The following is a 12,976-nucleotide window of genomic DNA, read 5'->3' as shown; positions in this document are numbered from 1 at the left end:
AATTGGTCTCTCTAAGGTCTAGATAATTTCTAGTATTGAGTTTGAACAACAAGGAAGACGGTGTAGAGTCTTATAATGTTTTCAATATGTCTTTTATGTGAGTTTTGCTGCACCGGTTCATCCTTGTGTTTGTTTCAAATAACCTTGCTAGCCTAAACCTTGTATCGAGAGGGAATACTTCTCATGCATCCAAAATACTTGAGCCAAACAACACTATGCCATTTGTGTCCACCATACCTACCTACTACATGGTATTTCCTGCCATTCCAAAGTAAATTGCTTGAGTGCTACCTTTAAACAATTCAAAATTTATCACCTCTGATTTGTGTCAATGTTTTATAGCTCATGAGGAAGTATGTGGTGTTTATCTTTCAATCTTGTTGGGCAACTTTCACCAATGGACTAGTGGCTTCATCCGCTTATCCAATAATTTTGCAAAAAGAGCTGGCAATGGGATTCCCAGTCCCAAATTAATTAACAAAAATAGACACTCCTCCATGGTATGTGATTGTTGGACGGCACCCGAAGGATTCGGTTAGCCATGGCTTGTGTAAGCAAAGGTTGGGAGGAGTGTCATCATAATAAAACTAAAATAAAAAGGCACTCCTTCATGGTATGAGATTGTTGGCAGGCACCCGAGGATTCGGTTAGCCATGGTTTGTGAAAGAAAGGTTGGAAGGAGTGCCACCCAAAAATAAAATAAAATGGGAGCCGCTCTTTGAAGGTTTGTCTGGCAAGGGGGTTAGAGTACCCGCTACCATTCGTTGACAACAACATACACCTCTCAAAACTTTATTTTTATGCTCTCTATATGTTTTCAAAATCAAAGCTCTAGCACAAATATAGCAATCGATGCTTTCCTCTTTGAAGGACCATTATTTTACTTTTATTGTTGAGTCAGTTCACCTATTTCTCTCCACCTCAAGAAGCAAACACTTGTGTGAACTGTGCATTGATTCCTACATACTTGCATATTGCACTTATTATATCACTCTATGTTGACAATATCCCTAAGATATACATGTTATAAGTTGAAAGCAACCGCTGAAACTTAATCTTCCTTTGTGTTGCTTCAATACCTTTACTTTGAATTATTGCTTTATGAGTAACTCTTATGCAAGACTCATTGATGCTTGTCTTGAAAGTACTATTCATGAAAAGTCTTTGCTTTATGATTCACTTGTTTACTCATGTCATATACATTGTTTTGATCGCTGCATTCACTACATATGCTTTACAAATAGTATGATCAAGGTTATGATGGCATTTCACTCCAGAAATTATCTGTGTTATCGTTTTACCTGCTCGGGACGAGCAGAACTAAGCTTGGGGATGCTGATACGTCTCCGACGTATCGATAATTTCTTATGTTCCATGCCACATTATTGATATTATCTACATGTTTTATGCACACTTTAGGTCATATTCATGCATTTTCTGGAACTAACCTATTAACAAGATGCCGAAGTGCCAGTTCCTGTTTTCTGTTGTTTTTGGTTTCAGAAATCCTAGTTACGAAATATTCTCGGAATCGGACGAAATCAACGCCCAAGTTCCTATTTTCACCGGAAGCATCCAGAACACCCGGGAAGGACCAGAGGGGGGGCACTGGGCCCCCAGACCATAGGCCGGCGCGGCCCAGGCCCTGGCCGCGCCGCCCTATGGTGTCGTCGCCCCTTCGACCCTCCTGCGCCGCCTCTTCGCCTATTTAAAGCCCCTGGATCGAAAACCCTGATGCGTTGGACGAAAACCACAGAAACCTTCCAGAGCCGCCGCCATCGCGAGGCCAAGATCTGGGGGACAGGAGTCTCTGTTCCGGCACGCCGCCGGAGCGGGGAAGTGCCCCCGGAAGGCTTCTCCATTGACACCGCTGCCATCTCCATCGCCATCTTCATCACCGCTGCTGCTCCCATGAGGAGGGAGTAGTTCTCCATCGAGGCTCGGGGCTGTACCGGTAGCTATGTGGTTCATCTCTCTTCCATGTACCTCAATACAATAATCTCATGAGCTGCTTTACATGATTGAGATTCATATGAGTTTTGTATCACTATTCATCTATGTGCTACTCTAGCAATGTTATTAAAGTAGTCCTATTCCTCCTGCACGTGTGTAAAGGTGACAGTGTGTGCACCGTGTTAGTACTTGGTTTATGCTATGATCATGATCTCTTGTAGATTGCGAAGTTAACTATTGCTATGATAATATTGATGTGATCTATTCCTCCTACATATGCATGAAGGTGACAGTGTGCATGCTATGTTAGTACTTGGTTTAATCTGTTGATCTATCTTACACTATAAGGTTACTTAAATATGAACAAATTGTGGAGCTTGTTAACTCCGGCATTGAGGGTTTGTGTAATCCTACGCAATGCGTTCATCATCCAACAAAAGTGTAGAGTATGCATTTATCTATTCTGTTATGTGATCAATGTTGAGAGTGTCCACTAGTGAAAGTCTAATCCCTAGGCCTTGTTCCTAAATACTGCTGCGTTACTACTGCTTGTTTACTGTTTCACTGTGTTACTACTGCTGCAATACTACCACCATCAACTACATGCCAGCAAGCTATTTTCTGGCACCGTTGCTACTGCTCATATATATTCATACCACCTGTATTTCACTATCTCTTCGCCGAACTAGTGCACCTATTAGGTGTGTTGGGGACACAAGAGACTTCTTGCTTTGTGGTTGCAGGGTTGCATGAGAGGGATATCTTTGACCTCTTCCTCCCTGAGTTCGATAAACCTTGGGTGATCCACTTAAGGGAAAACTTGCTGCTGTTCTACAAACCTCTGCTCTTGGAGGCCCAACACTGTCTACAGGAAAGGAGGGGGAACGTAGACATCAGAAACCCAAAACCACTTCTCTTCATGCTTGACTTCATAAGATATAGTTTAGGGGCTAAGGGATAGATACATGATTTGCCTAGGTTTGAATATGCATGTCCAAACCTTGTTTATCAACTTGAATGCTTAGTATATGACATAAGAAGACTATATGCTTTTGTTTTTCATTTTTCTGATTTTTTTTAAATTTTATGCCCATTTGAATCTTTTGGTCAAATCCTTGGTTTAATTTGACACGGATTTAAACAAGTTTAAAATATGAAAATGAAAAGGTGGTAAGCAGGCATGGATCCTTCTTATATATATTAGTCACTCTAAAATGAAGCTTTTGGGAGGTTTTTGAAATTTCCATGTTTGAAACCCAAAACCACTTCTCTTCATGTTGTTGACTTCATAAGATAGAGTTTAGGGGTTAGGGGTATAGATACATGATTTGTCTTGTTTGAATATGTGTCTAGACCTTGTTTATCAACTTTAATGCTTACTATATGGCATAAGAACACTATGTGCTTTAATTTGGTTTTTAATTTTTATATTTTTTTTTGAATTTTGATGCTCATTTTGAATCTTGGTCAAATCCTAGGTTTGACCGAGATTTGAACAAGTTTAAAACAAGAAAATAAAAGGTAAGCCCGCCAGACTGGATCCTTCTTAGTCACTCTATAATGAAGCTTTTAGGGGGGTTGTTGAAAATGTAAGCATGTATCCTTCTTAGTACGTCACACCACAATGAAGCTTTTGGGAGGGTTTTTTAAATGTCCATGTTTGAAACCCAAAACGACTTCTCTTCGTGCTTGACTTCATAATTAAGACAAAGTTTAGGGTTAGGGGTAGATACATGATTTTTCTGGTTTGAATATGTCTAGACTTTGTTTATCAACTTGAGTGCTTACTATATGGCATATATAAGAAGCTAGGCTATGTGCTTTGGTTTTTCATTTTTTTTGAATTTTTATGCCCATTTGAATCTTGGTCAAATCCTAGGTACGTACGGTTTGACCAAGATCTGAACATGTTTAAAACATGAAAATAAAAGGTAAGCATGGATCCTTCTTAGTCACTCTAAAATGAAGCTTTTGGGAGGTTTTTGAAATTTCCATGTTTGAAACCCAAAACCACTTCTCTTCATGCTTGGCTTCGTAAGATAGAGTTTAGGGTTTGGGGTAGATACGTACATGATTTTTCTAAGTATTTTTATGCCCATTTGAATCTTCGTCAAATCCTAAGTTTGACCAAGATTTGAACAAGTTTAAAACATGAAAATGAAAAGGGTAAGCCTGGATCCTTGTTTAGGGTTAGGGGGTAGATACATGATTTTTGTGGTTTGAATATGCCAGACCTTGTTTATCACCTTGAATGCTTACTATATGACATAGGAAGACGGCGTGCTTTTGTTTTTTCTTTTTTTTTATTTTTTTTTAAATTTTTATGCCCATTTGAATCTTGGTCAAGTCATAGGTTTGACCAATATTTAAACATGTTTAAAACATGAAAATGAAAAAGTAAGCCTGGATCCTTCTTAGTCACTCCAAAATGTATGATAACCCACAAGTATAGGGGATCGCGATAGTCTTCGAGGGTAGTATAACCCAAATTTATTGATTCGACACAAGGGGAGGTAAAGAATACTTATAAGCCTTAACAACTGAGTTGTCAATTCAGCTGCACCTGGAAAAGCACTAGCAACAGGGGTGATGTGAAAGTAACAGTAATATGAGAGCAGTAGTAACAGTAACACAGCAGCAGTAATAGCAATATGAGAGCGATGGCACGAGAAGATAGTTGATACTACTTCCAATAACATGTAGAACAGGTATATTATGATGAGAGATGGACCGGGGTTCCCAGCGATCTACACTAGTGGTAACTCTCCAATAAGTGACAAGTGTTGGGTGAACAAATTACAGTTGGGCAATTGATAGGAATCAAAGCATTAAGATAGAACATCAGGCTTATTAATTATGTAGGCATGTTTTCCGTATATAGTCGTACGTGCTCGCAATGAGAAACTTGCACAACATCTTTTGTCCTACCAGCCGGTGGCAGCCGGGCCTCAAGGGAAACTACTGGATATTAAGGTACTCCTTTTAATAGAGTACCGGAGCAAAGCATTAACACACCGTGAAAACATGTGATCCTCACATCACTACCATCCCCTCCGGTTGTCCCGATTTCTGTCACTTCGGGGCCATTGGTTCCGGACAGTGACATGTGCATACAACTTGTAGATACAATCTAAGCAACAATATAGAGCTCAAATCTAAGATCATGCCACTCGGGCCCTAGTGACAAGCATTAAGCATAACAAGATTGCAGCAACAATAACTTCACAAACTTTATAGATAGACTAATCATAATGTATCATCCATCGGATCCCAACAAACACAACACCGATTACATCAGATGAATCTCAATCATGTAAGGCAGCTCATGAGACCATTGTATTGAGGTACATGGGGGAGAGTATACCGACATAGCTACTGCTAGAACCCGTAGTCCATGGGGGAACTACTCACGGAGCATGATGGAGGCGGTGGCGTTGATGGAGATGGCTTCCGGGGGCACTTCCCCGTTCCGGCAGGGTGCCGGAACAGAGTTCTGTCCCCCGAATTGGAGTTTCGCGATGGCGGCGGCGCCCCTGGAGTCTTTCTGGAGTTTCGTCAATTGGTGATGCGTTTTTAGGTCGAAAGGGATTTTATAGGCGAAGAGGCGGCGCAGGGGGGCACCTGGGGGCTCCACACCATAGGGTGGCGCGGGCCCAGGCCAGGCCGCGCCGCCCTATGGTCTGGTGGCCCTCTGGCCCCTCTCCGACTCTTCTTCGGTGTTCTGGAGCCTTCCGGGAAAAATAGGAGGTTTGGCGTTGATTTCGTCCAATTCCGAGAATATTGCCCGAACAGCCTTTCTGGAACCAAAAACAGCAGAAAACAGGAACTGGCACTGTGGCATCTTGTTAATAGGTTAGTTCCGGAAAACGCATGAAATCATCATAAAGTGCAAGCAAAACATGTAAGTATTGTCATAAAACAAGCATGGAACAACAGAAATTATGGATACGTCGGGGACGTATCAGCATCCCCAAGCTTAGTTCCTGCTCGTCCCGAGCAGGTAAACGATAAAAAGAATAATTTCTGTAGTGACATGCTACTTACATAACCTTGATCATACTATTACAAAGCATATGAAATGAATGAAGTGACTCAAGGCAATGATCTATAGTTGCTAACAAGTAGATAACATATAGCAAAACTTTTCATGGAGAGTACTTTCAAGACAAGCATCAAAAGATTGCACAAGAGTTAACTCATAAAGCAATAGATTCAAAGTAAAGGCATCGAAGCAACACAAAGGAAGATATAAGTTTCAGCGGTTGCTTTCAACTTTCATCATGCATATCTCATGGATATTGTCAACATAGAGTAGTATGATGAATGCAAATATGCAAGTATGTAAGAATCAATGCACAGTTAACACAAGTGTTTGCTTCTTGAGGTGGAGAGAAATAGGTGAACTGACTCAACATTAAAAGTAAAAGAATGGTCCTTCAAAGAGGAAAGCATCGATTGCTATATTTGTGCTAGAGCTTTGGTTTTGAAAACATATAGAGAGCATAAAAAGTAAAATTTTGAGAGGTGTTTGTTGTTGTCAACGAATGGTAATGGGTACACTAACTACCTCGCCAACCGGACTTTCAAGAGCGGCTCCCATTTTATTTTATTTTTGGGTGGCACTCCTTCCAACCTTTCTTTCACAAACCATGGCTAACCGAATCCTCGGGTGCCTGCCAACAATCTCATACCATGAAGGAGTGCCTTTTTATTTTAGTTTTATTATGATGATGACACTCCTCCCAACCTTTGCTTACACAAGCCATGGCTAACCGAATCCTTCGGGTGCCTTCCAACAATCACATACCATGGAGGAGTGTCTATTTGAGTTAATTAATTTGGGACTGGGAATCCCATTGCCAGCTCTTTTTGCAAAATTATTGGATAAGCGGATGTGCCACTAGTCCATATGAGAGTCCGTCAAAAGTAAATGACAAGGTTGAAAGCTAAACACCTCATACTTCCTCATGAGCTATAAAACATTAACACAAATCAGAGGTGATAAATTTTGAATTGTTTAAAGGTAGCACTCAAGCAATTTACTTTGGAATGGCAGGAAATACCACATAGTAGGTAGGTATGGTGGACACAAATGGCATAGGTTTTGGCTCAAGGTTTTTGGATGCACGAGAAGTATTCCCTCTCGATACAAGGCTTAGGCTAGCAAGGTTGTTTGAAGCAAACACAAGTATGAACCGGTACAGCAAAACTTACATAAGAACATATTGCAAGCATTATAATACTCTACACTGTCTTCCTTGTTGCTCAAACACTTTTACCAGAAAATATCTAGACCTTAAGAGAGATCAATTATGCAAACCAATTTTAACAAGCTTTACGGTAGTTCTCCACTAAAAACTTATGATCTACTTGAGAGCTCAAAACAATTGCCAAGTATCAAATTATCCAAGACATATGAGGCATTTTTCTTTTTCCAACCAAACAATAAGTATTGTAGCTTCCAACTTTTATCATTGAACATTAAAAGTAAAACGAAGAACAAGTGTTCATATGAAAAAGCGGAGCGTGTCTCTCTCCCAAACAAGGATTGCTAGGATCCGAATTTATTCATACAAAAACAAAACGAAAATAAACACACAGACGCTCCAAGTAAAGCACATATGATGTGACTGAATAAAAATATAGTTTCAGGGGAGGAACCTGATAAGTTGATGAAGAAGGGGATGCCTTGGGCATCCCCAAGCTTAGACGCTTGAGTCTTCTTGAAATATGCAGGGATGAACCACGGGGGCATCCCCAAGCTTAGACTTTTCACTCTTCTTGATCATATATCATCCTCCTCTCTTGACCCTTGAAAACTTCCTTCACAACAAACTTCTCATAAACTTCATTAGAGGGGTTAGTACTCAAAAAATTTGAATCCACCTTGGTACTGTAGTGGCACATTGCAAGAACTCAATAAAACATTAGCTACAGCTCTCTACGTCTAGAAAAGCTCGCTTAAAGTCCGCAAGAGACAATGCAAAAAACAGAGACAGAATCTGCCAAAACAGAACAGCCAGTAAAGACGAATTTTAATAAAATACTTCCGTTGCTCAAATCAGAAAACGCAAAACTAATGAAAGTTGCGTACATATCTGAGGAACACGAACGTAAATTGGCATATTTTTCTGATTTTTCTACAGAGAAAACAGCCCAGATTCGTGACAGATAGAAATCTGTTTCTGCGCAGAAATCCAAATCTAGTATCAACCTTCGATTAGAGGCTTCACTTGGTACAACAAAACACAAAACTAAAATAAGGAGAGGTTGCTACAGTAGTAAACAACTTCCAAGACACAAATATAAAATAAAGTACTGTAGCAAAATAACACATGGGTTATCTCCCAAGAAGTTGCTTTCTTTATAGCCATTAAGATGGGCTCAGCAGTTTTAATGATGCACTCGCAAGAAATAGTATTTGAAGCAAAAGAGAGCATCAAGAGGCAAATTCAAAACACATTTAAGCCTAACATGCTTCCTATGCAAAGGAATCTTGTAAATAAACAAGTTCATGAAAAGCAAAGTAACAAGCATAGGAAGATAGAACAAGTGTAACTTCAACAATTTCAGCATATAGAGAGGTGTATTAGTACCATGAAAATTTCTACTACCATATTTTCCTCTCTCATAATAATTTTCAGTAGCTTCATGAACAAACTCAACAATATAACTATCACATGCAGCATACTTTTCATGATCCACAAACATATAATTTTTATCAAGTTCAAGAATAGTGGAATTAAAACTTTCAAACTTACTTTTATTAATAATATAACAAGGTAGTTGATCAATCTCAAGAGATATGGGACACATAGATAAAGTCAATAACTCTCCAATCCCATTTTCATTAGTAGTACAATTAATATTATCAAGTAACATAGGACCATCATCTAGAGCTTTATCATAGACATTTGCCAAACAAAATTCTTTAGTACCATGCATTTCGACATCAGGCACAAACAAAGCATTATCATAAGATTTATCAAAGTAGCATGGATTATCATATATAACAGTAGCATAATTATTCTCAGAAGTTTTACTCATAGGGAATATTTCAAGAGAATCCACAGGAACATAACATTCAACCTCTTTCGGTAAGCATGGAGGACAATCAAATAGTGTAAGAGATGAAGAGTTACTCTCATTAGAAGGTTGGCATGGGTAGCTAATCCATTCTTCCTCCTTTTGTTCGTCGCTCTCCTCTTCTTTTTCATCCAATGAGCTTTCAGGTTCATCAATTTCCTCCTCTTTTTCATCCAATGAGCTTTCAGGTTCATCAATTTCTTCTTCCACCGGTTCCTGCAAATTGTGAGTGCATTCTTGTGCATTAATGTGTCTCTCTTTATAATCAATGATATAAGGATTATTACCGAAGCATTCTATGCAACAATTAAGGATAGAAGAGACATAATCTTTAAGGTCCTTACAAACAACACAAGTTTCATAATTCTCAACCATGAAGGATTCGATCTCAGAGGCTCCCATAAACACGACAAATTGTTCTACCTCTTCGAACCCATAATGAATATAGCAATTCCGATTATAGTTCTTAATTAAAAATTCCTCACTAAAGCCACATTGAAGTTTAAGATGTTTAGTATCCTGTTGTGAGCAACAGTTTATATCATGGCGTTTAAGCAAGATTTTAGCAATTGTATCCACTTTTTCTATCATAGCACTCATTATTTCACCAGCTCTTGATTTCCTATAATTATTATAACATTCTATGAGCTCCAAGTAGGTTGTTGGCTCTCCCATAACAGTAGTTTTTAATTTTTTGGTTTTTCAAAATTTTATGGATTTTTGGGTATATGAGACAAATAAAACAAGACAAAAATAAACTAAGCAAAAGTAAACTACGCAAACTAATACTAGACAGAAATAAACTAAGCAAAAATAAACTAGACAAAAGTAAACTAAGCAAAACAAAATAAAATAAAACAGAGAGAGAGGTAGAGTGTACTCCCCAGGTGAACTTATAAGTAGAGCTATGCCTCCCCGGCAACGGCGCCAGAAAACAGTCTTGATAACCCACAAGTATAGGGGATCGCGATAGTCTTCGAGGGTAGTATAACCCAAATTTATTGATTCGACACAAGGGGAGGTAAAGAATACTTATAAGCCTTAACAACTGAGTTGTCAATTCAGCTGCACCTGGAAAAGCACTAGCAACAGGGGTGATGTGAAAGTAACAGTAATATGAGAGCAGTAGTAACAGTAACACAGCACGATAATAGCAATATGAGAGCGATGGCACGAGAAGATAGTTGATACTACTTCCAATGACATGTAGAACAGGTATATTATGATGAGAGATGGACCGGGGTTCCCATGATCTACACTAGTGGTAACTCTCCAATAAGTGACAAGTGTTGGGTGAACAAATTACAGTTGGGCAATTGATAGGAATCAAAGCATTAAGATAGAACATCGTGCTTATTAATTATGTAGGCATGTTTTCCGTATATAGTCGTACGTGCTCGCAATGAGAAACTTGCACAACATCTTTTGTCCTACCAAAGGTGGCAGCCGGGCCTCAAGGGAAACTACTGGATATTAAGGTACTCCTTTTAATAGAGTACCGGAGCAAAGCATTAACACACCGTGAAAACATGTGATCCTCACATCACTACCATCCCCTCCGGTTGTCCCGATTTCTGTCACTTCGGGGCCATTGGTTCCGGACAGTGACATGTGCATACAACTTGTAGATACAATCTAAGCAACAATATAGAGCTCAAATCTAAGATCATGCCACTCGGGCCCTAGTGACAAGCATTAAGCATAACAAGATTGCAGCAACAATAACTTCACAAACTTTATAGATAGACTAATCATAATGTATCATCCATCGGATCCCAACAAACACAACACCAATTACATCAGATGAATCTCAATCATGTAAGGCAGCTCATGAGACCATTGTATTGAGGTACATGGGGGAGAGTATACCGAGCATAGCTATCGCTAGAACCCGTAGTCCATGGGGGAACTACTCACGGAGCATGATGGAGGCGGTGGCGTTGATGGAGATGGCTTCAGGGGCAATTCCCCGTTCCGGCGAGTGGTGCCGGAACAGAGTTGTCCCCGAATTGGAGTTTCGCGATGGCGGCGGCGCCCTGAGTCTTTACGGAGTTTCGTCAATTGGTGATGCGTTTTTAGGTCGAAAGGGATTTTATAGGCGAAGAGGCGGCGCAGGGGGGCACCTGGGGGCTCCACACCATAGGGTGGCGCGGGCCCAGGCCAGGCCGCGCCGCCCTATGGTGCAGTGGCCCTCGGCCCCTCTCCGACTCTTCTTCGGTGTTCTGGAGCCTTCCGGGAAAAATAGGAGGTTTGGCGTTGATTTCGTCCAATTCCGAGAATATTGCCCGAACAGCCTTTCTGGAACCAAAAACAGCAGAAAACAGGAACTGGCACTGTGGCATCTTGTTAATAGGTTAGTTCCGGAAAACGCATGAAATCATCATAAAGTGCAAGGAAAACATGTAAGTATTGTCATAAAACAAGCATGGAACAACAGAAATTATGGATACGTCGGGGACGTATCAATGTACCAATTGATAAATGAGTTAACTTGGCTTCATGGAAAAAATAATGTCATGTAAATGATTTAACTTGGCTTTCGTACCCTTGAATCCATAGGAAACTTTGTATAAATGTAGTAGTATAATAATCAACCGAGTTTTTACATCAACAGGTCTGTCACTTACGTGTGGTGCCCATGCGTGAGGTCCCACACTTCAGTGAGCACAAGTCACGTGCAATAGGTACGCAAACTCCCAGCCATTTTCTTTGTCAAGAGAAGACGCATCAGGATGCGTATCGGAAGTATGTGGGTCCTTCTGGATCCTTCGGTTGTCCCTCTCACAAAAAAACAAATCTCTCTCATTCTCGGCCTCGCTCGACTCGCTCGCTCGCTCGCTCGCTCGCTCGCTCCTGCTCACTGACAAACCCTGCACAAAAGTCAACATCATCACACGAAAAAGGGGAGACACCATAATTCTCTCCCTTCTTCTCTCCTTCCGAGTGATCCCTCTTCCTCCGAGTTTCACTCGACGGGCAAACACACATGTGCTGCATAGTAATAATAAAAAAGTAGAAAAATCGACCTACGAATCTATGATTAAATATGTTAAACTAGGGTTTTGCCCACTACTACAGATCAAGTTCAAAAATATCCAACTACTACTTCGATTTTGGGCTACTAATATAAAATTAAAATAAGTTGAACTAGTATTCCTCTAAAAAATCATTTTGGTATGCATTGTTTGATACTTTTCATAGCTATAGTGCATCACAAATTAATGATTTCATGCTTTGCTTTTCCAATTTCGATTTTTTCTAACCACCTTCTCTTTGATTTCAAATTTAGGTCAAACTATCGATGCCTACTATGTGTTCTACTTGAATTGGATGCAGCGTGCGCACATGTTTTGCCATTGTTTTGGGCTTCCACACATCTTTGGGGCATCCAAGTATTTAAGTTACCTTGTTTTTTTGAATTGTAATTCATACCCTTCCTCCCAATTTTTATGCCCATTTGAATCTTGGTCAAATCCTAAGTTTGACCAAGATTTGAACAAGTTTAAAACATGAAAATGAAAAGGTAAGCCTGAATCCTTCTTAGTCACTCTAAAATGAGAAGCTTTTGGGAGTTTTTTGAAATTTCCATGTTTGAAACCCAAAACCACTTCTCTTCATGCTTGACTTCATAAGACAGAGTTAATTTAGGGTTAGGGGGTAGATACATGATTTGTCTAGTTTGTTGTTTAGACCTTGTTTATCAACTTGAATGCTTACTATATGACATAATAATACTATGTGCTTTGGTTTTCATTTTTTTGATTTTTTCTGAATTTTTATGCCCATTTGATCTTGGTCAAATCCTAGGCTTAACCAATATTTAAACAAGTTTAAAACATGAAAATGAAAAGGTAAGCCTGTATCCTTCTTAATTAGTCACTCCAAAATGAAGCTTTTGGGAAGGTTTTTGAAATTTCCATGTTTTAAACCCAATACC

The sequence above is a fragment of the Lolium perenne genome, chromosome 3 (genome assembly GCF_019359855.2).
Source record: "Lolium perenne isolate Kyuss_39 chromosome 3, Kyuss_2.0, whole genome shotgun sequence".
Classification (NCBI taxonomy): domain Eukaryota; kingdom Viridiplantae; phylum Streptophyta; class Magnoliopsida; order Poales; family Poaceae; genus Lolium; species Lolium perenne.
This window is presented reverse-complemented; position numbering follows the sequence as displayed.